We start from the raw sequence: 27207 nt of genomic DNA on the forward strand, positions 1-27207 counted from the left end.
CTGGCCTGCTGCCTGGATGGTGCATATTGAAAGACTCCATTGATTTGAAGGGATATCAGACTTCAGGAATTTGTACTCTGAAAAAAAACATGAATCTTAGAACTTTTGAAATGGCAAAGATGAAGTAAAACAAGCTCTCTGCTTTTATTGTGATGAACTTAATAAACGTAAGTGTAGCTGTACTCCAATCAAATGATGTGCAGATATGTGGGACAAGAATTAATTCTGAAGAAATTGATTCGAACATGTCGAAATTTGTCACCATGACAGGAAAATCGTTATTCCAGGGGATTTGCTGTCTGTACCTGGTAACAGATACCAAGCTTTGCATTAGAGAAAAAATACAGAGATGCAGTGAAATCTTGAGCATCTAGGGGACATTCTGCCTTCTACAACACGGATGGCTAACATTTGCATAGAGAGAGTGCATTGTATGTGCCAGGCTTTGTCATGCACTATTTCTGCTAAACTTCATAGCAATCTTATGAGTTAAGAATCACTGTTAGCACATTTTATTGATGAGGAACAGAGGTGCAGAAAGGCTAAATAACTCACTTCGTTAGCTAGTAAACAGAGGGTCACAATTCAAGATGCAAACCTGAAGCATTTCTCACTCTGCTATGCTGTCTCCTGGCAAGTTAGCCTGGGCTAGTAGCTTTCTCTTTACCTGCTAGATGTTCATAAATTAGGCATTTGTGAGTTGGGAAATCACTCCGCAACTTTGGCTTTCTATCACAAGCAATTACGATTCTCTATTGGCTCCAGCGTGAAACCAGTGAATGCAGGTGCCCTCGGCATCAGAATATTCAAGAGTGAGTGGTGCAAGGCACTTGTTTGTTTTTCTTCATATACTCTTCCTCGAAGTTTTTAGTTGATGGGATTTTAAAATTATTTTTCAACTATAAAACTAATAGAGTTAACTGTTAGAATGCTAGTCAGTATAAAAGTATACAATGTAAAAACAAAAGTGTTTCCCTCTCTTTTTGCCCACTACAAGGGTAAATCACTGTCAACACTTTGCTCTGCGTCTTATATGATGATTTTTAGATTCATATACAAATAAGGTGTAAGGTTTATAAAAATTATACCAAATTATTCATGTTGTTATGAAATGTGCCTTTTTACTCACCAATATAACATCACAACAAAAATTATTGGTTCATGAATTGCAAAGAAGGATTAAATAATTAAACTATAGTATCAGAAGGTGGAGCTGGGCCTCAGTATTTCCTGAAATCAAAAATTTGTACACTCTTCTCTAAACTCAGATTCTTGCATATTGTCAGCTGGATTGTCTCTCTCATTGCAAAGCTAATAATTTCTACAGGAGGGGGAATGAGGCTACCAAAAAATTCCCAGGTTCCCTTTTTTATTTCCACTTCAAAAAAAATCTATGGCATGACTTTAACTGATTCAGCTTGGGTTAGGTATCCATCTCTGGCTCAATCAACTGTATGTAAAAGTCCGGGGAATCATGACTGTCACATCCTTGTTCAATTACCCAAGTCTGGAACATTGGGTAATTGTGGGCCTACAGACAGAGAAATTAAAATATGCCAGTTTCCATCTTAAACCACATTGTTGGGAGCAGGAACTGGGTGTGGTTTCAATAATGGTCTCTCCACATCTCTAAACAAATATCACAAGGATAAAAGTTATCTGGATGAGCAAAATGATAGGAATCCATTAAGCAAAGGATGAATGTACCATAGATAATTTGTCATCTCTTTATGGATGGACATTCATCTCAGCTCATGTTCTTCATCATTACAAATATTTTTCATTATTATAAATAATGCTGCTGTGATCATCCCTGCACACATATCTTTGTGTCCATATAAGCATTTCCATATGTGTCCATATAAGTATAATAGATTTATAAAAATGGAACTGTAAGTTAAAAGCACATGCATGTTTTAATTTCATAGATACTGTGAAATTCCCACTGAAAGATATTTACACCAGTTTACACTACCACCAATGGTGATTGTTTGTGTACCTAGCAAATCCTCTAAAAACTACTGGATACAATTAACTAGAGGGAAATTAAGCACTTTCTTATGTGGATTATAAATCTGTCACTTCAAGATAAATATTGAAATTCCTAGGCTCTATTTTTATATAACTTCAAGTTATGTATTTCTGAGAGTGAATTGACAGTGAGTATGAATCTCAGTACTAAACTTTAGAAAATTCAGGGTTTATTTTCACCAAGAGAGGAAAAGCTATTTAATCTCAAGACTGAGAAAACATTCTACCTCATCACGGAATATGCTAGTGGAAGAGATGTGTTTGATTACCTAGTAGCTCATGGCACATGAAAGGAAAAGAGGCTTGAAGAAAATTCCACCAGAAAGTATCTGTCGTGCAGTGCTGCCAACAGAAGTGGGTTGTTTATAGAGACTGAAAGGCAGAAAACCTGCTCTCGGGTGCTGACATGGACATCAAGATTGTAGACTCTGGTTTCAGCAACAAATTCACCTTTGGCAACCAGCTACATAACTTCTGTGGCAGTAATTTTGCTACCCCAGAACTACTCCAGGGAAAAATTTAAGATAGACCCGTGTGGGAGGTGTGGAGGCTGAGAGTCAATCCTATATGCAGGGGTCATCTGATTCCTGCCTTCTTATCTGAAGAAGCCATGGGAGAAGTTACTGAGTGAAATATACCATATTCCCTTCTACTTGTCCATGGAGTGTGAAAACCTGCTCAAGAAATTTCTCATTCTCAGTTCCACCAAGAGAAGCACTCCCAGCAAGAGAGGCACTTTTGATCAAATTATGAAAGATTCATGGAAAATTTGGGTCATAACGATGAACTAAAGCCTTATGTGGAACTGCTCTCTGACTGCAAAGACCCCCCCAGAGTTGATGGTGTCAATAGGTTACACACAATAAGAGATCAAGTACTCACTGATGGGCCAGAAGTTCGAGGTGATGGCCGCCCATCAGCTCCTGGGACACAAGAGCACAGAATTGGAGGGCTATACTATCGCCCTGAGGGCCCAGCCTTTACCTAATCTGACCAGCAGCAGCAATCCTTTCCCATCTCACAAGGTACAGAATAGTCTCTGCCAACCCCAACCAGTGGGGTGTCAGCAACAATGCTGGTCCTGTCATTTCCATCTCTAATTCTCAGAATACTCAGAGTAGCAGTGCAGAAAATCAGCAGCCTTCAGATGGCCAGGAACCAGAACAAAATGCTAGCAGCACGGTCAACTTGCCTGCCACCTCTCTGATTGTCTTGGCAAAGAAGAAAATAACTCCTGTTCCCTACGCAAAGAGTGACCTCTCCACCAGCAGAAATCAAAACAGGAATTCCCCATTTTTGGAGAGGGCCAGCTTCCACCAGAAAGAAAAGAGCCTGACCAGGCTAGGTTCTGGGGCCTCCACCAGCTTCTGCTTCTGCTGCAATTGACCCAGCCTTTGCCCTGCCTGCACTAGAAACCCACGACAGCCTTGGTGCAGCCCAGCCAAGCCTCCGGGTGCTGCCTCACAGACAGCAATGGCGAGGTGCCTCGGCACTGCCCCGTCAGCATGTCCCTGTGGCTTCCCACAATGGTGGAGCCCCAGACAGGAAATTCCTTCCAAGCCGAACAGCTCTGACATATACACAACCAGCAGAATTTGCCCTGTGGGAAGACCCGAGCCTCTCCCTCTGGCAACAGTCAGGGCCAGAAGAACTAGTGGAGACTCTCAAACTTCACCTGGTGGGCAGCAGAAGCAATGATAAAAAGAATTTCAAAAGGCTAAGTGGTGCCCACTCTACTTTACATGGAGTATGAAGTATCACAAGCACATGGAGTCTGCTGGGAGATGTGCAAGGTCCTGGATGCAAACAGCTGCCAGTGTGAGCTAAACAAACAAACAAAAATATTGGGCTGGCCAAAACGTTCGTTCGGGTTTTCGTAACATCTTATGGACAAACCCGAACGAACTTCTTGGCCAGCCCAATACTTGCTGCTGTACACGCATAGTTCCCAGGACCAAAAGGACTACATGCAGTGGAAGATGGTGGTGTGCAAAGTGCCACTGAGGTCTCTCAATATGTTTGACTTAAGTGGATATCAAGCATTTCCATGGCCTTTAGAAACGTTGCCTCTAACATCACTGTGGAGTTTAAGCTTGAAAAGGCTGCCACGACCCGCCAGAGAGATAAGAGAAGTAGGCTGGCTATAGCTGCTCTGCCCCCGGTGTGGACTAGTGTATTTCCCCCTCTGGCACTTCTCCTCTTCCTGTGACTTTCTCTGTCTTTTCTTCTATTTTTGCAGGGGAGAGGAGATTGGTCTACTGAAATAAAGACAAACCATCCAAATGGAAACACAACACACATCTCTCTCTCTCTCTCTCTCTCTCTCTCTCTCTCTCTCTCTCTCTCTCTTCCTGCTATTAACTCATAATGTCTATTAGCATTTCTTGGCGCTGACTAAAGTAAAGCATTCTTTATAATAATAGACTACATGTTACATAGTAAATGCATTCACGTCATGCCCTCTAGAGCAAAAGGGAAGCATAAGATATAAAATCTCTGGATCAGACGGTTAAAACTGTAATCATTTAAAATCAAGGATGGCATGAGAAAACAGGAAAGCACTGGGCTACTTCTGCAAAGAAAAATAAATTTCTTTTCTCTGGGATAAATATAAGCCAATAAAGCTTAGCCAAATCACCTCATGAGTATAAGTGTTTCCCAGGCAAAGTTATAAAGTGCTAAGATGAACACATCTAACCTGTTGCGATAAAGCTGTTCAGTAATAAGAGCCCCTGGATTCCATGGCTCTAGGATGGATTAAATATTTTATCTTCTAAAGAACAGTAATCAGCTGGGGAGAGTGAAGGAATTGGCTTTATTTGATATTTGATTTACTTTCCCTGCCATTTCCATGGGTCACCTTTTGGTGCTGACTTTCAATTCAGTGGCTGTTGTAGCACCAGAATCCTGAATTATGAAAAGAGTGGTTTCATTTAGGAGAAGTAAATATTCTAGCAGCTGTGAATTCAGGATTTAAAAATCATTCTAACTTGCTGAAAACGAACAGTCCCAGCATAGAGTCAAGCGAGAAGCAAATGGCAGAAATACCTGTATGAGTCCATTCACTGGGTGTGTAGTGTGTTTCTTATCTACGGCTTACCTTGTTATTTGCTTGTTTTTTTCCCCATTTTCACCTCCCCAGATGCCCCTAACCACTGCATCTCCAACTCTCCTTCTGAAGACCAGCTGATTCCTTCATTCTCTTCATTCATTCAATAAAATATTGCTCATCTATGAAGATACAATATTTAAAATAATTTTCATAGTAGGCACGCATAAACAAATATACTGTACTAAGTGCTATTTTAGGGTACCTACTGATGGCTGTTGGAACAAAGAAAATAATATAACTAACTGTGAGTGGAATGATTAGAAGATGAGCAGAGATATGAATTGCAAATATACAAGGAATCACATTTTAGGTAAAAAGAGCTGTAGTAAAATCACAGAGTCTCAGATGTTCTCTGAAGTAGGTAATAATTGGTTATGACGTAGGGATGACACAGGGTATGACGTGGCAAAGTGGTAGGAGATGACACAGAAAGAGAAGTTGAGATCAGATTCTGAAGAACCCTGAAGAGCAGAAGACCTTGGTCTTTATTCTGGAGGTGAATCATCAATGACAGTGATTAGATGAAGGGTGTATTCTAGGATGATCACTCCATTTTCAGGATAGAGAATTTGCATTAAAAATCCCAGTTTCTAGATTTTTCCACAACATGCAGAAAAAAATATATGAGACCACAGATTTTGATAATACATGCCAGTTACCAAGGTTGTTGCTTTTAAGAGAGATACGTTTTTAGCGAAATTCCCAGTGAGTACAATTCTCCCCACTGTAAGTATAGCCTATAGTATAGTATAGCCTACTGTAAGTAGGCTATAGGAAAATGAGGTCACTTCTTCATATCTTAAAGTTAAAGCAAGAGGTAATGTGAGTAGGGAGGCTCTGAGTGTCTGACTCTCTTTTGATCTTCTGTGATGATACTCACCAGTAGATGAAGTTCATGAACTAAAATCAATACTCAGTGGAAAGTAACTGCTTATAGGAGGCATAATTTAGAGTGTCAGCCTAATCCCAGTCCCTTCCTTGGTGAACTTCCCCTCTCACAGTCCCTGTATATTTGATACAATGAGGAGATTATCCCCAAACCCTGGTCCCAAGTGATTGGACAGATCATAGGCACATGACCTAAGGGCAGTCAAGCCCTTAAACTGGCCTAGTACACTTATTGCCTGACTTGGTAAGATTCTCTACCTTGCACCCAAACCATGATCTGTGAACAAGCATCTTTGGCATCACCAGGTAATTAATTAGAAATGCAAAATCTCAGGCTCTATCCAATACCTCCTGAATCAATCTGCATTTTACCAAGATTCCCAGATGGTCCATATTCATATTAAATTTTAAGTAGCACAGCTCTAGAACAGCAGGTCTAGAGAATTTAAGTTAAGAAATATTAAAAACATGTGAGTGATTAGCAGACTGGAAAGAAACAGACATGCAAGTATAACTGTGTTCTTGTTCATGGCCAGTTACTTCAACAGAAACGCTGTGACTCCTTTTGCTACTGAGGTGCCTGTAGAGCTACCCCATGTCTAGACGCTCCTACCAGTTACAGGTGTTCAAGTTCCTCCTGCAGTGTTTCTGTTCTTAAATGTCCAAGAGAGTCACATCTTTCATGTGGGTATTTGTAATTAAATTCCTTCCTCTTGGAACCAGTTTGAGATTTTGTTTCCTACAGCAAAAGTTGCCAAAAATCAAACACTTCTTATAGTAGCAATCACTGAGGAGTTAATGAGAGCAAATCTCTGATTCAATTGAGTAATTCTAGTAAGAGCAACAATTTCTCTTGTGCAAAAAATTGGCAGCAATTCATTTCCCCAGCCAGACCTGGTCAATGAGGAAGAAGCATATCACTCTCATTTAAGACTTGCATTAATCTCCTTAGTCTAGCATGATGACATTCCTTGTACAGAAAAGGATCATTTACTCAACCTGAAAGAGGGAAAGAAGCCATGTCAAGAGAAAATTGTCCTCCCTTTTCACAGGCAGAATTGGCAGTTTTTTCTGATGCTTCTCTAGGGTGAAGAGGGGGTTCGATGTAGACATTCCAATTTTAAGTTCAGGAGGTTTGGCTTTTTCCCAAGACCTTTGCCAGAAGAGACTGTCTCTCTCTTTTTTTTTTTCTTGTGTAATTTTTTTTTTAAGTATAGTTGATTTACAGCATTATATTAGCTTTGGGTGTTCAACATAGTAATTCAGTATTTTTATAGATTATACTCCATTTAACGTTATTACAAAATAATGATTATATAAATCAGACAGAGAGAGACAAATACAGTTATGTTGTCACTTATATGTGGAATCTAAAAAATAAAACAATCGAATGTATATAGCAAAACAGAAACAAACTCACAGATATAGAAAACAAACTGATCTCAGAGAGGCAGCCGTGAATGGTGGCGTGAAGCAAGATCTTAATTCCCTGTACAGGAATTGAACCTGGGTAGCCTGGATGAAAACTAGGATTCCTAGCCACCACACCCGCTGGCTCCCGTCCCCAGTGAAAAATGCATTTCTCACAGAGGCAAAACTGTAAAAACAGGTACAAAGTTTATTATCAGAGACACAGCACAACAACAAGTGGGAGAGCACACAGAGAAACAGTTTGTTTAGTTAAGATGGAGGCAAGGCAGAGATGCACACCTGGAGAGAAAGGGTGTGGGCGTCCTCCCTAATGAGGAGGAGTGCAGTAAAGAGGCCGTTAAGTCACTTATGTAGGGCAGTTCTTCCAGGTCTTTGTTTACCTTTGGCCAATTATCTGGTTTCTTTTGCTGCACCTGCCCTGCCCTAGGACCCTCCCCAACATGCGTGGGCAACTTTTTTCCAAGACGGATTACAGCCCAGAGGCCTATGGGACGGCCTTAGCATCACATATTATGGAGTGGTGCCCCCTCCTTTTGACCGCCAAGGAGCCTTTCTGCGCATGTGCAATGTTTCCCTTGCCCCAAGGATAGGAAATGTATGACCTCTTGATCTTTTAACAGGGTTTAGTCCCACTCTGTCCCTGCCATAAGAATGTCCAATGTCTGGTTATTTACCCTATTTCTGTTGCTGGTTTTTATATCGAGGTGCAGATCTCGAAATACAGACAAGTGTCCAGTCATAAATATGTAATCCTGGAGCCCGCTTGTCTCTTGCTTCAGGAAATATAAATAGGGGACTGGTAATGAATGTCTGGCCTGGAGCCCATCTTCTCACCCCAGGAAGTGTGAACAGGAGGCCAGTTGTGAATGCCTAGCTTGGAGCCCAACTATCTCCTGCCTCAGAATGAGTGGATATCAGTTGGGAGAAGGATGGGGGGTGGGGGGCAAGATAAGTGTACAGCATTAAGAGATATAAACTACTATGTATAGAACAGAAAGAGTATATTGTACAGCACAGGGAATTATAGCCATTATTAGGAGAACCTGTCTCTTTACTGGCATTTCCTCCTTTGTTTTCATAAACTCCTTTAAAGAAAATCCTATCCATCAGGAACATTCTGTCCTGCCTCATTGCAAGATATATGACCTTGAGCAAGTTGTTTAATTTTTTTGCTTCTTCATTTCTTTATTTATAAAAGGGGGACATAAAAACCCAGTCATTTTATATATATTATTCATTATATAGAAAATAATATAAATATGTATATATCTGTATGTGTGTGTGTGTGTGTGTGTATATATATATATATATATATATAAAATCATACTTGGGTATCCACCCTCCATATCCACAGATTCAACCAACTGTGGATACAAGGGCCAAATGTATATGTACTTTTCAATGTCAGTTATATAAATGCAAGATATTCTTAAAATGTTCTGTGATGTCTTAGTACTTTTTCAATATGTTTTAGCAGTGGAATTTTTTGTTCAAAAATATTACATATTAAATAAACATAAGATCTGGTGGTTTGGTTGAATTAGCTTTGTGGTGATGAAGGTAGTGATCTGAGGAATTGACTCTTCAAACATTGTAACTGAATGTAGAGTTTCATAAAGCATAGTGTGAAAATCAGATTTCTATATAATTTGAGTCATCATATATTCATCTCAACAATTATTTATAGAGTGCCTGAATTCTATATCAGGAACATGGCCAAAATACAAAGATCTCAGTTCACCTGGGAAAGAGATAAAAAAAATATATTACATGGTATGTGTTGACAGTTGATTTTGGAGTAAGTATTATTGAAGTACAAATCTCTCATCAGTTACCTCTGCCTAATGAAAGTGGAGTAAAACTTCACTTGCCTAATGGTGGTTGGGAAGAAGAGAAATGAGGTTATATTTGACCCAGACCTTTCAGAATTTGTAGAAAATTTTGTGTTAAATAAGTGGGAAAAGAGTGCTCCAAGCAAGGGAAAACAAAGGTAGGTAAAGCCACAGTGCTATGAGTGAGTGGCTTCAAGAACATCACATAGTCTGATAAGATTGGAGTTTGGTTTATGAGATAGAGCAAGACAGTGGTGGAGAAAAGCTAAAAAGGGTTGGGACCAAGTTGTGAAGAGTTTTAACTTTCATGGAGTTCTGTCTATTCGGCAATAATTGTTTAATAAAAGAAAACAAAAATGACTAAATGTCTATTTTGGAAAAACCTCTGTGGCAACCATGTCAAAAAGAGTTTTCTGGATCATTTTTTTTTTGCTCCTGAAGTTCCACAAGCCATCCTGTCATCCTGTTTTCTATTTTCCAGGAATCTGACCTGCATAGATTGCATCAATGTGCTGCCATGACCTCTAGCTTCTGGTAAGGATCCATCAATGGGAGACACCCGCAGGAGACTAGAGAGGGGTGGAAGAGAGGGCTGATAGGCAATTCTTTGCCTTCCAGTGTTCTCCCTTCTGGGTAACCACTGGTGAACTGCATCTCTGTGCCAAAGGCCACAGTTCCTGCTGTGTGGCTTTCTTCAGTTTATGGTAGTCATTTCTTCCTTTTCCTTCTTTCCTATTTATTTATCAGGATGGACTCAAACATTGTATTTTTTCCAGTGGGATTATAATCTGCTACTATCATAATCATTTTCAAGTCAGATTGTCAGAATCTTGGCTGTTGAGGGTCCTTCAAGCCCTCGAGCCTTCATGTCCTCTTGACATGTCCCACCATTCTTTGAGTATTTTCTTACTTCGAGGCTCAACACAACATTCAAAACTCTTCTCATACTTTTAGTGCCTCAGCCCTGGAATCAGCCATTTCTTCATGGAGGTCTAGTTCCTCCTAGTGGTTCAAGGTATGCTCATTGCTGTTTTGGTGCTGCTTCTAGGTCTCTCAGCAGGCAGACTTACGGAAGGTCTATCAATTTATATTGATAACTCCAAATTTAATCCAATACCATAGAATTCTGGTCTTCTCATTTCCATATAATTCCCTTCTCCAACCCTTAGAAATCTGGTTGCCGCTATCCTTAGTATATATTTATGTATTTGTCCAATTCTAGAATACATAGAAATTAGTTTCAGAATTATTAATTCATATTACTGAGAAAAGGAAATCTCCTCAGGTTTAGGACATGTTGTCAGTAGGTCTCTGCTGTCATGAGCCCTGGGATATTGCACCATTTCTTCTTAGTTTCCCTTAAACTCCATTACACCTCTGCTAACAGGCTTTTTATTAGACACTCTTTAAGTATCTAATTTGACTCTGTCATCTGCTCTCTACTGGGACAATAACTGATAAAATGTGCTAGAGAGTGACTACTTATAAGGGGTTTAGAATATGTAGAAAGAGACAATCTGCCCTAGCTTTTATCAATATTCAGGCACTGAGCACTTTGTGTCAGCACCAGTGGATTTTATCCAGTGCCTGGCATTATCATGAACAAAACTGTAGTGAGCCATGCAAGAAGAACTTTATATTACGAGATGTATGCAGACAGAAATTTAGGGAAAGACATATACCCTTTATACACTTTAGAAAATTAAACACCTAATGTTTTAGTTATTTCCACTCTGATTAATAACATTCTATTATTTTTGCATCTCCACTTGTGTCTGATCTGGGCATGGTTCCTCCATAGCTACCTTTCCATTGGCAAAACTCATGAAGAAGCACAGGACATTACTGAAAAAAGCCATGTAGCAATGTGTCACAAAGACATTCTTGGCTAATGTAGTCTTGCGATTTATAATAGGATATGTATATTTGTTCTTCATCCTTATTTCAGGCACAAAGCTTCTAAAGCCCTTGGATGTCCTGTGAAAAGAGCAATAAAGGTGTCTTTTTTTAGTTTAATGCGGTGATTTTGCAAAGCATCTAAGGATGGAGGCAGGTTGCCAGTGGAGCCAACCATGTGCTTACAGTGTTGGAACTTTAAGTTCCACCCTACTCCCACCCCCACCTTTTGAGAGGGGAGAGGGGCTGGAGTTGCATTCAGTCACCAATGGCCCATGATTTAATCAATCGTTGCTATGTAATAAACCCCAAATGGCAGGCTTCTGAGAACTTCAGTGTTGGTGGACACATGGTGGTACAGGGAGAGAGGCCCTCGGAGAAGTTCTGCACCCTTTCCTTATACCTTGATGTATAAGTATCTTCATCTGGCTGTTGAGTCATTATTCTTTAACACCCTTTGTAATAAACTAGTAATCTAGTGAGTAAACTGGTTTTCTGAGTTCTGTGAGCTGCTCTAGCAAATTAATGAAACCCAAGAAGGGGGCTGTAGGAAATTCTGATTTATAGCTAGTTGGTCAGAAGTGCAGGTAGGGCAACCTAGACTTATGATTAGTGTCTGAAGTGGAGGGCAGTCTTGTGGAACTGAGTCCTTAGACTGTGAAATCTGATGCTATCTCTCCGTACATAGTATGAGAATTGAGTTGAGTTGCAGGATGTAGTGCTGGTGTCAGAGACTTGCTTGGAGATGTGGGAAAAAAGAATCCCACACATTGGTATTCGATACAGAATTGTGACTTTAAAATTTAAACTTTCTCTAGTGATAACTGGAATATGTACATTATTTGTCTTGAGTGTTCATACATCTCAGAGAAGAAGAGAAATAAAAGTTGACATCCTAAGGCTGAAAAAAAGTTAGCTAGTTGAGTAATGAAAGTTTGTATTAACTATGTGACATGATTTTTCATACATGTCACTTTACAATAATTAGCAATAATATATTGATCATGGTACTGGGAAACATGGAATTCCTGAGCCCTGTGGCTAAGAATTTAAAGTGGTAAATGCTTTCTTAAGGGAAATGTGTTTTTTTAAATATACTGGCTTTGTCATAGATTGCTTATACTATTTGATTCAGAAACAAACTCTTCTCTAATTTATTCTTTAAAATATCATGAAAGGGCTTCCCTGGTGGTGCAGTGGTTGAGAGCCCGCCTGCTGATGCAGGGGACATGGGTTCGTGCCCCAGTCTGGGAAGATCCCACATGCCACGGAGCGGCTGGGCCTGTGAGCCATGGCCGCTGAGCCTGCGCGTCCGGAGCCTGTGCTTCGCAATGAGAGAGGCCACAACAGTGAGAGGCCCGCGTACCGCAAAAAAAAAAAAAAAAAAAAAATCATGAAAAATGACCAAAGAGAGTTGTGATACATCATTTTCATCTCAACATTATTTTTAGTAATTAAATCTTGAAAACTTTTGAAAATATTCAACATTGATATATTTCCTAAATCTATTTTGATGAAGCTTTTATAAAATTATATTTTGGTTCAATAAATAATGGTGGACAATTAAATGCAATACATTAAAATTAAAAAAAAAACAGGACATGAAATCAAAATTTAACTATTAACTCATATTAAGAATTATGGGGGGAACCTTCAAGATGGTGGAGGAGTAAGGCGTGGAGATCACCTCCCTCCCCACAAATACATCAAAAATACATCCACATGTGGAACAACTCCTACAGAACACCTACTGAATGCTGGCAGAAGACCTCAGACTTCCCAAAAGGCAAGAAACACCCCACATACGTGGGTAGGGCAAAAGAAAATAGAAACAACAGAGACAAAAGAATAGGGATGGGACCTGCCCCTCTGGGAGGGAGCTGTGAAGGAGGAAAGGCTTCCAAACACTAGGAAGCCCATTCACTGGTGGAGATGGGGAATGGGTTGGGGGAAGCTTCAGAGCCACGGAGGAGAGTGCAGCAACAGGGTGCAGAGGACAAAGTGGAGAGATTCCCACACAGAGGATCAGTGCCGACCAGCACTGACCAGCCTGATAGGCTTCTCTGCTCACCCGCCAGGGCGGGTAGGGGCTGGGAGCTGAGGCTCAGGCTTCAAAGGTCAGATCCCAGGGAGAGGAAGGGGGTTGGCTGCGTGAACACAGCCTGAAGGGGGCTAGTGTGCCACAGCTAGCTGGGAGGGAGTCTGGGGAAAAGTCTGGACCTGCATAAGAGGCAAGAGATCATTGTTTCAGGGTGCTGAAGGAGAGGGAATTCAGAGCACCACCTAAATGAGCTCCAGAGATGGACGAGAGCTGTGGCTGTCAGCGCGGACACTAGAGACAGGCATGAGACACTAAGGCTGCTGCTACAGCCAACAAGAAGCCTGTGTGCAAGCACAGGTCACTCTCCACACCTCCCCTCCCGGGAGCCTGTGCAGCCTGCCACTGCCAGGGTCCCGTGATCCAGGGACAACTTCCCCTTGAGAACACATACCATGCCTCAGGCTGTTGCAGAGACACTGGTCTCTGCCACCTCAGGCTTGCCCTGCATTCCATACCCATCCCTCCCCGTTCCTGAGTGAGCCAGAGCTCCCTAATTAGCTGGTACTTTAACCCTGTCCTGTCTGGGTGGGAAAAAGATGCCCTCAGGTGACCTACAATCAGAGGCAGGGCCAAATCCAAAGGTGAACAGCAGAAGCTGTGCAAACAAAGAAGAGAAAGGGAAATTTTTCCGTGCAGACTAAGGAGCCACAGATTAAAGCTCCACAATCAACTTGATGTACCCTGCATTAGTGGAATACCTGAATAGACAACGAATCTTCCCCAAATTGAGGAGGTGGACTTTGGGAGCAACTGTAGACTTGGGGTTTGTTTTCTGCATCTAATTTGTTTCGGGTTTTATGTTTATCTTAGTTGAGCATTTAGAGGTTATTATCATTGGTATATTTGTTTATTGATTTGGTTGCTCTCTTCCTCTTTTATATATATGTTTTTTCCTTTTTCTCTTTTTGTGAGTATGTATGTGTATGTGTATGCGTCTTCGTGTAATTTTCTCTGTATAGCTTTGCTTTTACAATTTGTCCTAGGGTTCCCTCTGCCTGTTTTTTGTTCGTTTGCTTTAGTATAGTTTTTAGCACCTTATCATTGGTGGATTATTATTATTACTTTTGGCTTTGGTTGCTCTCTTCTTTTTTTTTATTACTTTTTAATTTTTAATAATATATTTTCATTTTAAGAACTTTTCTTTTCTATCTATCTATCTTTCTTTCCTTCCTTTTTCTTTCTTTCTTTTTGATTCTCCCTCTTCTTCTGAATCATGTGGCTGAGAGGGTCTTGGTGCTCCGGCCAAGTGTCAGGCCTGAGCCTCTGAGGTGGGAGAGCCGAGTTCAGGACATTGGTCCACCAGAGAACTCCCAGCCCCACATAATATCAAATGGTGAAAGATTTCCCACAGATCTCCATCTCAATGCTAAGACCCAACTCCACTCAACAACCAGCAAGCTACAGTGCTGGCCACCCTATGCCAAACAGATACCAAGACAGGAACACAACCCCACCCATTAGCAGAGAGTCTGACTAAAATCATAATAAGGTCACAGAAGCCCCCAAACACAGCACTGGACACGGTCCTGCCCACCAGAAAGACAAGATCCAGCCTCATCCACCAGAAAACAGGCACCAGTCCCCTCCACCAGGAAGCCTACACAATCCACTGAACCAACTTTACTGACTTGGGGCAGACACCAAAAACAACAGGAACTACGAACCTGCAGCCTGCAAAAAGGAGACCCCAAACACAGTAAGTTAAGCAAAATGAGAAGAAAGAGAAAGACACAGCAATGAAGGAACAACACAAAAACCCACCAGACCAAACAAATGAAGAGGAAATAGGTAGTCTACCTGAAAAAGAATTAAGACTAATGATAGTAAAGATGATCCGAAATCTTGGAAACAGAATGGAGAAAATACAAGAAATGTTTAACAAAGACCTAGAAGAACTAAAGAGCAAACAAACAATGATGAACAACACAATAAATAAAATTAAAAATACTCTAGATCGAATCAATAGCAAAATAACTGAGGCAGAAGAACGGATAAGTGACCTGGAAGATAAAATAGTGGAAATTACTACTGCAGAGCAGAATAAAGAAAAAAGAATGAAAAGAATTGAGGACAGTCTCACAGAACTCTGGGATATTAAATGCACCAACATTCAGATTATAAGGGTCCTAGAAGAAGAAGAGAAAAAAAAGGGACTGAGAAAATATTTGAAGAGATTATAGTTGAAAACTTCCCTAATATGGGAAAGGAAATAATCAATGAAGTCCAGGAAGTGCAGAGAGTCCCATAAAGGATAAATCCATGGAGAAACACTCCAAGACACATATTAATCAAACTATCAAAAATTAAATACAAAGAACAAATATTAAAAGCAGCAAGGGAAAAGCAACAAATAACATACAAGGGAATCCCCATAAGGTTAACAGCTGATCTTTCAGCAGAACTTCTGCAAGCCAGAAGTAAGTGGCAGGACGTACTCAAAGTGATGAAAGGGAAAAACCTACAACCAAGATTACTCTACCCAGCAAGGATCTCATTCAGATTTGATGGAGAAATTAAAACCTTTACCGACAAGCAAAAGCTAAGAGTATTCAGCATCACCAAACCAGCTTTACAACAAATGCTAAATGAACTTCTCTAGGGAGGAAACATAAGAGAAGGAAAAGACCTACAATAACAAACCCAAAACAATTAAGAAAATCGTAATAGGAACATACATATCTATAACGACCTTAAATGTAAATGGATTAAATGCTCCAACCAAAAGACATAGACTGACTGGATGGATACAAAAACAAGACCCATATATGCTTCCTAAAAGAGACCCACTTCAGACCTATGGACACATACAGCCTGAATGTGAGGGAATGGAAAAATATATTCCATGCAAATGGAAATCAAAAGAAAGCTGGAGTAGCAATTCTCATCTCAGACAAAATAGACTTTAAAATAAACACTTTTAGAAGACAAAAAGAAGGATACTACATAATGATCAAGGGATCAATCCAAGAAGAAGATAGAAAATTGTAAATATTTATGCACCTAACACAGGAGCACTTCAATACATAAGGCAAATGCTAACAGCCAAAAAAAAGGGAAATCAACAGTAACATAATCATAGTAGGGAACTTTAACACCCCACTTTCACCAATGGACAGATCATCCAAAATGAGAGTAAATAAGGAAACACAAGCTTTAAATGACATATTAAACAAGATGGACTTAATTGATATTTATAGGACATTCCATCTAAAAACAACAGAATACACATTTTTCTCAAGTGCTCATGGAACATTCTCGAGGATAGATCATATCTTGGGTCACAAATCAAGCCTTGGTAAATTTAAGAAAATTGAAACTGTATCAAGTATCTTTTCCAACCACAACACTATGAGACTAGATATCATCAGTAACCAGAAGAAAATATGTAAAAAATACAAACACATAGAGGTTAAACATTACGCTATGAAGTATAACCAAGAGATCACTGAAGAAATCAAAAAATGCCTAGAAACAAATTACAATGAAAACATGACAACCCAAAACCCATGGAATGCAGAAAAGCAGTTCTAAGAGGGAAGTTTATAGCAATAGAATCCTACCTCAATAAACAAGAAATATCTCAAATAAACAACCTAGCCTTACACCTAAAGCAATTAGAGAAAGAAGAACAAAAAAATCCAAAGTTAGCAGAAGGAAAGAAATCATAAAGATCAAATAAGAAATAAATGAAAAAGAAATGAAGGAAACGACATCAAAGATCAATAAAATTAAAGCTGGTTCTTTGAGAAGATAAATAAAATTGATATACCATTAGCCAGACTCATCAAGAAAACAAGGGAGAAGACTCAAATCAACAGAATTAGAAATGAAAAAGGAGAAGTAACAGCTGACACAGCAGGAATACAAAGGATCATGAGAGATTACTACAAGCAACTCTATGCGAATAAAATGGACAACCTGGAAGAAATGGTCAAATTCTTAGAAAAGCACAACCTTCCAAGACTAAACCAGGAAGAAATAGAAAATATGAAAGACCAATCACAAACAATGAAATTGAAACTGTGATTAAAAATCTTCCAACAAACAAAAGCCCAGGACCAGATGGCGTCACAGGGGAATTCTATCAAACATTTAGAGTAGAGCCAACACCTATTTTTCTCAAACTCTTCCAAACTAAAGCAGAGGGAGGAACACTCCCAAACTCATTCTATGAGGCCAACATCACCCTGATACCAAAACCAGGCAAAGATGTCACACAAAAAAGAAAACTACAGGCAGATATCACTGATGAACATAGTTGCAAAAATTCTCAACAGAATACTAGCAAACAGAATCCAACAGCACATTAAAAGGATCATACACCATGATCAAATTGGGTTTATCACAGGATGTAAGGATTCTTCAATATACACAAATCAAGCAATGTGATACACCATATGAACAAATTGAAGGATAAAAACCATATGAACATCTCAATAGGTGCAGAAAATGCTTTTGACAAAATTCAACACAGATTTATGATAAAAACCCTCCAGAAAGTGAGCATAGAGGGAACTTAACTCAACATAATAAAGGCCATATATGACAAACCCACAGCCAACATTGTTCTCAATGGTGAAAAACTGAAACCATTTCCACTAAAATCAGGAAAAAGACAAGGTTGCCCACTCTTACCACTATTATTCAACATAGTTTTGGAAGTTTTAGCCACAGCAGTCAGAGAAGAAAAAGAAATAAAAGGATTCCAAATCGGAAAAGAAGAAGTAAAACTGTCACTGTTTGTAGATGACATGATACTACACATAGAGAATCCTAAAGGTGCTACCAGAAAACTACTAGAGCTAATCAATGAATTTGGTAAAGTAGCAGGATACAAAATTAATGCACAGAAATCTCTTGCATTCTTATACACTAGTGATGAAAAATCTGAAAGAAAAATTAAGGAAAAACTCCCATTTACTGTTGCAACAAAAAGAATAAAATACCTAGGAATAAACCTACCTAGAGAGACAAAAGACCTGTATGCAGAAAACTTTGACACTGATGAAAGAAATTAAAGATGGTACAAACAAATGGAGAGACATACCATGTTCTTGGATTGGAAGAATCAACATTGTGAAAATTACTACCCAAAGCAATCTACAGATTCAATGCAATCCCTATCACACTTCCAATGGAATTTTTCACAGAACTAGAACAAAAAATTCACAATTTTTATGGAAACACAATAGACCCCAAATAGCCAAAGCAATCTTGTGAGTGAAAAATGGAGTGGTAGGAATGAGCCTCCCAGTCTTCAGACTATACTGCAAAGCTACAGTAATCAAGCCAGTATGGTACTGGCACAAAAACAGAAATATAGATCAATGGAACAGGATAGAAAGCCCAGAGATATACCCACACACATATGGTCACTTTGATAAGGAGCCAAGAGTTTACAATGGAGAAAAGACAGCCTCTTCAATAAGTGGTGCTGGGCAAACTGGACAGCTACAAATAAAATAATGAAAGTAGAACACTCCCTAACACCATACATAAAACTAAACTCAAAATGGATTAAAGACTCAAATCTAAGGTCAGACAGTATAAAACTCTTAGAGGAAAATACAGGCAGAACACTCTATGACAGAAATCACAGCAAGATCCTTTTTGACCCACCTCCTAGTGAAAGGGAAATAAAACATAAATAAGCAAATGGGACCTAATGAAACTTAAAAGCTTTTGCACAACAAAGGAAACCATAAACAAGACAAAAAGACAACTCTCAGAATGGGAGAAAATATTTGCAAACAAAGCAACTGACAAAGGATTTATCTCCAAAATATACAAGCAGCTCATGCAGCTCAATATTGAAAAACAAACAACCCAATCCAAAAATGGGCAGAAGACCTAAATAAACATTTCTCCAGAGAAGATATACAGATTGCCAACAAACACATGAAAGGATGCTCAACATCACTAATCATTAGAGAAATGCAAATCAAAACTACAATGGGGTATCACCTCACACCAGTCAGAATGGCCATCATCAAAAAATCTACAAACAATAAATGCTGAAGAGGGTGTGGTGAAAAGGGAACCCTCTTCCACTGTTGGTAGGAATGTTAATTGATAACAGCCGCTATGGAGAACAGTATGGAGGTTCCTTTAAAAACTACAAATAGAACTACCATATGACCCAGCAATCCCATACTGGGCATATACCCTGAGAAAACCAGAATTCCAAAAGAGTCATGTATCACAATGTTCATTTCAGCTCTATTTATAATAGCCAGGACATGGAATCAACCTAAATGTCCATCAACAAATGAATGAATAAAGGAATTGTGGCACATATATATATAATGGAGTATCACTTAGCCATAAAAAGAAACGAAATTTGAGTTATTTGTAATGAGGTGGATGGACCTAGAGACTGTCATACAGAGTGAGGTAAGTCAGAAAGTGAAAAACAAATACTGTATGCTAACACATATATATTGAATCTAAAAAAAAAAAAGGGTTCTGAAGAACTTAGGGGCAGGGCAGGAATAAAGACGCAGATGTAGAGAATGAACTTGAGGACATGGGCATGGAGAAGTTTAAGCTGGGATGAAGTAATAGAGTGTCATGGATATAAGTACACCACCAAATGTAAAATAGATAGCTAGTGGGAAGCAGTCGCATAGAACAGGAAGATCAGCTCGGTGCTTTGTGACCACCTAGAGGGGTGGGATAGGGATTGTGGGAGGGAGATGCAAGAGGGAGGATATAATGGGATATATGTATATGTGTAGGTGATTCATTTTGTTATACAGCAGATACTAACACACCATTGTAAAGCAATTATACTCCAATAAAGATGTGAATTTAAAAAAAATTATGCACTCAATCCATTAGAGTTTGTAAAAGTAATGTTATCATATGTAAGTGAAAGAAAATAAATCGGTCAATTTGAGAGGATGCTAGTGAAGTTATTTTTTTTTGAAAACAGTTAAATTAATGGGAAAGTATACAATATTTGTTTACTTTTTATTAAAAATATACCAGTAGGTAAATAGGAATTGGGGGGAAGATTTTATTTATAGAAGCACTCTAGGTAATACATGAAGAAAATAATATTAACACTGGCTTATTTTGCCACACTCAATGAATTATTAGTGGACATAAACATTGTTTTCCAATGCTTGCTGTTATCACAAAAAGAGAGATAACTAGACCTTATGTATGCCTTGATGGAAGAATACAGCACTACCTGTAAATATGAGGTATTTTTACTCTCTCAAAAATATCAAAGCTGAGTCAGGTTAAACCTCTAGGCCCAACTATTTATTTAGAGGAAAAAAAGATGCAGAGGAACATATTAAATAACACTTTGATGATATAAGCAGTTTACAATCACTACAGAGGTTTTTAAAAATTTCAAGAGAATCAATAGTATTGGAGAGGAGATGTATAGATTAAATGAGATTTAAGAACTCTATTACCCAGTTGAAAAATGTCATTTTTGTTATTTAGATCCTGAACCAAATTTAAAAATTATGGACTCAGAAAGATCATCAATGTTATGGCCTCTTAAAATTTTAACCAACAAATTTATTGAGTTTTCTTACTGGTTTTCTTTGTGAGAATTTTTTGACTGATTCTCTCGAATTTCCTAGATGTATATTCATAGCATCTTTGGTAATGAAAAATTTCCTTTATCTTTTTCAGTATGTATACTTTTCAATTTTTACATTTTTCAGCTTTATATGGTGATTGATTCCTGATCAGTGTGAAATGTTAGTGAAGAGAATAACCGTTCTTGTTTGTTCTTCATAACTTGTTTTTGGCTTGAGAGATTATGTCATTTACAATTTTTTTAATTTTTAATTTTTTTATTGAGGTATATAGTTTTGGGTGTACAACACAATGATTCATTACTTATTTATATTGCAAAGTGAGCACTATAATAAATCTAGTTAACATCCGACACCCTACATAGTTACCAAAAGAAATTTTTTTTCTTGTTATGAGGACTTTTAACATCTACTCTCTTATCAATTGTAATATGCAATACAGTATTATTAACTATGATTTTTAATAATATTTAATATTTAAAAAATAATACTTAATATACTAATTTTAGTAATACCCTTTTTTCTGTTTTTACAAGAGGTTTACTCTTAGAGTGATGACTTTCATGAAATGACTTTTTTCCCAAATATTATAAATTGATTCAAACACTTTAAGTAACACATATAAATCATAAAAATTATCATCATCATAACAGAAACAAATAACCAAGTATAATTGGTTACCCAATTAAGAAATAGAAAATTATCTTCAAAGCCCAGTCAGATGCATTTTCATCACCTATAAGGTGTGTTTTTTGTTTTGCATTGTTTTCTGATTATAGATTTTGTCTAGCTGTTAAAAGTAATTTTTTAAATACTGCAAAATATGAAGAATGAAATTAACAACCAATTTCACCACCTAGCAATGAGCACCCTTGTACTTTGTATAAGTACTTTGTACAAGTGCACCTTGTACAAGGAGCACTTTTGTACACTTCGAATGTTTAGTATATAGTACATATGATTATGTGTTTAGAAAATATAATCATACTCTTTTCACTTGAAATTTTAAAAATATTTATAAATTTTTTTTATTATAAACATTATTATTGAATGTTAGATCTCTATGAGCATCTCTGACTATTTCCTTATATAAGGTTTTTGATGGTGAAAGTAGTGGATTCACGAGTACAAACATGTTTTAGTTATTAAGTATTCCTAAATAGCTTTTCAGAAAGGTGAAACCAGCTACATTTCAACAGCGTTATATTTTGCAATTCACTGTATGCTAATTTCTTACATATAATAACACACTAACTTTTTGTTCAGAATTCGTATATTTAATGATTTTTAAAATAATTTGAAACATCCACACTGTTTCCTTAGGCAATAGACAAATTATTTTTATTTGTCTTTCTTTTAAGTTTGTTCTTCTTCATTTTTATTCAACATTTTACAAATTCACAATTAATAAATGTTGGCATTTTCTTATTAAAAATAAAGGGGTACAGACCAAAGTGAAAAATCAAAGTCTTTATGTTTTCAAGTTCTACATGTTTATTGTCGTATGATTGCTTCACAATACTGTGTTAGTTTCTGTTGTATAACAAAGTGAATCAGCCATATGCATACATACGTCCCCATATCCCCTCCCTCTTGAGTCTTCCTCCCATCCTCCCTATCCCACCCCTCTAGGTCCTCGCAAAGCACCAAGCTGATCTCCCTGTGCTATGCTGCTGCTTCCCACTAGCTAACTATTTTACATTCGGTAATGTTCATATGTCGATGCTACTCTCACTTCACCCCAGCTTCCCCTTCCCACCCCATGTCCTCAAGTCCATTCCCTATGTCTGCATCTTTATTCCTGCCCTGCAACTAGGTTCATTAGTATCATTTTTTTTTTTTTTAGATTCCATATATATGCATTAGCATGCAGTATTCGTTTTTCTCTTTCTGACTTGCTTCACTCTATATGACAGACTCTAGGTCTATCCACCTCATTACAAATAACTCAGTTTCGTTTCTTTTTATGGCTGAGTAATACTCCATTGTATATATGTGCCACATCTTCTTTATCCATTCATCTGTTGGACATTTAGGTAGGCTCTATATCCTGGTTATTGTAAGTAGTGCTGCAATGAACATTGTGGTACGTGTCTCTTTTTGAATTATGGTTTTGTCAGGGTATGTGCCTAGTAGTGGGATTGCTGGGTCATATGGTAGTTCTATTTTTAGTATTTTAAGGAACCTCCATACTGTTTTCCATAGAGGTTGTATCAATTTACATTCCCACCAACACTGCAGGAAGGTTCCCTTTTCACCACACCCTTTCCAGCATGAAATGGTGCACTCCTGATGCTATGTTGGTAGTAACGTTTGACTGATATATTTTAGGTCAGACTTTACAAAGTTAACTGGAATTTTACAGGTGACATCAAACCAGGTGTACTGTACTCCCACAATATCTGTACTATACATCATACTTGTCTATGTTAAAAATTCCATTCCACCACTTTTTCCATAAGTCTGACATGTTGAGAACCACAGAACAAAGTTAAAATGACAGATATTTATTAAACGTCTGGCTGCTGTAGCATTAATGGGCTTAGAATCTTGCATTTCTAGTTTTCAGCTGCCAGTTCCCAAGCAAGTGATTTTACTGATAAAGGATAGCTTTGACAGGGAAGAAGGGAGAAGGGCAACATGATTTGGAAAATTGTACAGGTTTAATGGAGGGTATTTTCAGAGCCAAAAAGAGAAATGCCTTCAGTTTTTTTAAGCTTCTCTTAAGTTGATTCCAGGATACCATCACTGCCTTCCTTATCAAATGTAGCCCAAGGAGGTCAAGAAAAACAGCCCACCCAGTGAGGCAGACAGGCTTTCAAAGAATTGAAAGTCTTAGATGATTTTGGCAAGGGAATTTGGATAGGATACAGGTAAAATGATTCTCTGAGAGATTCTTTTGACCTCACAATTTTAATATTTTATTGTATTTATTTTCTTTTTCTTTTTTGACCTATCTCCTAGGCACTCTATAGTTCAAAAACTCAAAGTACATTGTATGCTCCATGTGGAAAAAGAGGTTGGGAAAAGTTAATTTAACATTTTTAGCAGAGCCCATATCTGGAGATTGTCCATGCACACAGGGATTTGGAGTCTTACTTCACCATGAACATGCTCTGCCATGAATGTTCCACCATGGCCCATTAGACTTCAGCAAGATAATGCCTATCTGACTCAATCAGTCCTCTTGACACACACCTGAGCTCAAGTATCTAACTGTTTGGCTGGGCTTCCAGCCAGTTTTCTGTGTCTTTTCTGTGACTGCATTGCACAATCTCTATTCCTTTTCTACTAATCATTTCGCTTTCCCACAGATAATCCAAACCTAAATTCACATTTCAAATAATTATTCACAGCAGTTGTTGGGTTTGGCCTAACATGAGTGATTGATTTTTTTTTTAAGTCTCTTGGACACACACAAGGATTATATGCTTAAATAATTAATACGAAGAATTATGAGCACTGCACTCTGGGGCTCCTATGTTGCTCTGACTGCTGTTTTCTCCCTGGGCGCACATGCAGCTGTACCCTTCTTTGGCCCATGCGGGAGTGTGTGCAACTCCCTGCCATTTGTGGACCTCTGGTACCTCCTGTGCAAGGACCACAGGATTTCTCTTTTCCCATGAGGGTTAGCCTGACTTTTCACCTCAATGCTTCTATCTCCCACCACCTCCCTGCGGTTATGTAATTTCATTCAAGAACCCACATTAAATAGAACAGTAGGCAGGAAGGGATTTTACCTTCAATCACCTTTTGTTTTGTACTGCATCATAAACCTTCTCTAGATCGATAGATAGATAGACAGACAGACAGATATCTTGGGTATGGAGATAAAAGGGAAGATGTAAAGGAATCTAAGCACTACGTAGGCATTTGGGTAGATGAGTCATAAAAATGAGTAATCAAACCTCTTCCCTTTCTTGGCATATAGTTTAACTCCATTTACTTCATATATTTAGATAATTTTATAGAAAGAATTTTAAAAGACTTTGACAACAAGACTCGGCAATAATCGGGACTTTTTCAGATGATTTGACTGAAGCCAATAAACCCAACATATGCAGAATATATTTTTGAAGATTTGTTAGTAACACACTGAAATTTTATTTTCAACACACAGCAGTTGGGCAGCAGTAGAATTGGATGTGGTTGCACATATCTGAGTGTATTCTATAGAATCTCTTCCCTAGGAACTTCTAGCTGAGCTGCTGATGTTTCAGCAATGTTTTTCAGCACACAGAGTTGCATTTTAAAAGGATTTAAATGCTAAACCTAACCAACAGTCTTTGAAAAATTCTATTTTGCCATTAATTTACTTAATAAGGATCCACAGTACACTACTTTAGGAGACAAATACAAAACAGTAGGAACAACATAGCCTGAGTCTTTCTAGAATCTAGAGAATCATTTTAGATTCTCTTAAGAATGAAAGAAGCAAATAGATTTGGAGCCAGTGAGATGTAATGGAAGGTGCCAGGAGATCTAGGTTTATGTCCTCCTCTATATTTTATCTATTCGATCAGAGATTAAATACATGTTGGCATTGTTTAAACACTAAATTTCTGTATAAATACAGATTACTTATATTATTCCTAAATCCTAAGATACTTAGGAACGAGTTCCATCCTCCATAAAATAAGAATAGGGTGTAAGGTTTTCCTCCCAATATTGTGGGAAGTTCACAATAGTGTACCTACATGTATTTAATCCAGAATTCTCTGATCCAGAATATGAAATAGGGATTCCATTATCTACATTTTAAAAATGAATGAAATCGTAGAGATTTTAAACTTAAACAAGATACATAACCAATATCATGAGATGCTACTTTAAAATAATGTATTGAGGGGCTTCCCTGGTGGCGCAGTGGTTGAGAGTCCGCCTGCTGATGCAGAGGACACGGGTTCGTGCCCCGGTCCGGGAGGATCTCACATGCTGCGGAGCGGCTGGGTCCGTGAGCCATGACCGCTGAGCCTGCACGTCCAGAGCCTGTGCTGCGCGGCGGGACAGGCCACAACAGTGAGAGGCCCACGTACAGCAAAAAAAAAAAAAAAAAATGTATTGAGCTCCCTGTTAGAAGAAACCTGAACTATATGGAATATCTTTCTCCCTCCCTCCCTGATCCTCACTCAAGCAATTAATAAAGTAATAGCAACAAGCTTTCATTAATTGCTTACTATAGGTTAAGTGCTATTAAAATGCTTTCTTGCATTATATCATTTTTTTAAAAAAGCCTGCATATGCCAGAAGCATCAAAATATTTTTGCCTCAAGTAGTGCTGTTGGCGCAATATGATATGATGGGATAGACCCAGGGCTCAGGTATTTCCTCCTCTGAACAAAGCAGCAGAGATTGGGGAAGTAAGTAAAGAACATCCTAAAAGAACAATATTAATACGAAGGGTAAGGAGCAAAGATAAGCGTGACTTTAATGCAGTAGATAGAGAGAACTCCACATTGAGCAGCTTAATTCCATGAAATACTAATAAAAATACATAATATCAAGACAGAAATTGCTTCTAAAATTCCATGTATTCATTCATTAGTTCAACAGATATTTGTTAAGGTTTCTGAACCTTACATCTGCGTTAGGTTCTTTTGTGAATTCTTTGGGTACAGAACTGAAAAAAATATTACTTACATAGAAGATGTATTTTAATCAAGATTAGAATTAAGTGCAAATAATATTAGAAAACTAAGTAAATTTGAAATATGTGACAACATTTTCTCAGGAAAAAGTAGAAAACTTGGCAAGGTAATAGCCATGAAAAAAATGTCTTTAATGGGTGTTATGTACTTAATTTCACATGTTTTAACAAAGTTGTGCCATCAGTGTTCCTGGTGGTAAATATTCCATAATTTCTGAGTATCTTTGTGGCTTACTGTGATAAAGCTAAAATAAAAAATATATTTTATGTTTATAAGAGGAAATAGATACACACAGACACTTAGATAAATAGTATTGTTTAGTAAACCTTTATAAATTTAATAATTTTTCAAAAATTATTGGGGTATAGTTGATTTACAATGTTGTGTTACTTTCTGCTGTACAGCAAAGTGAGTCAGGTATACATATACATATATCTAATCTTTTTTAGATTCTTTTCCCATATAGGTCATCACAGTGTATATATATATATATTTATACAAAACAAGTATGCAACAGTGTTTGCTTTTATATATATATATATTTTTTTAAAAAATATATATTTTAAAAAGTAAATATATTTAAAATATATATATTTTTTTAAAACATATTAAAAATATATATATATATCCAATCTTGACCTTCTTTAATTATGTTAATTTATTATTGTAACAAAGGTAACTAGCAGTTAGGTCAAATACAAATACCATT

At 37.8% G+C, this 27207-nt stretch overlaps 1 pseudogene; it reads left to right on the forward strand.

Moving 5' to 3' along the window:
- The first annotated feature begins 245 nt into the window (after positions 1 to 245).
- LOC137208475 (serine/threonine-protein kinase MARK2 pseudogene) lies at positions 246 to 4240 on the forward strand (annotated as a pseudogene).
- The last annotated feature ends 22967 nt before the right edge of the window (positions 4241 to 27207 follow it).

Source organism: Pseudorca crassidens, chromosome 16 (assembly GCF_039906515.1).
Source record: "Pseudorca crassidens isolate mPseCra1 chromosome 16, mPseCra1.hap1, whole genome shotgun sequence".
Classification (NCBI taxonomy): Eukaryota; Metazoa; Chordata; class Mammalia; order Artiodactyla; family Delphinidae; genus Pseudorca; species Pseudorca crassidens.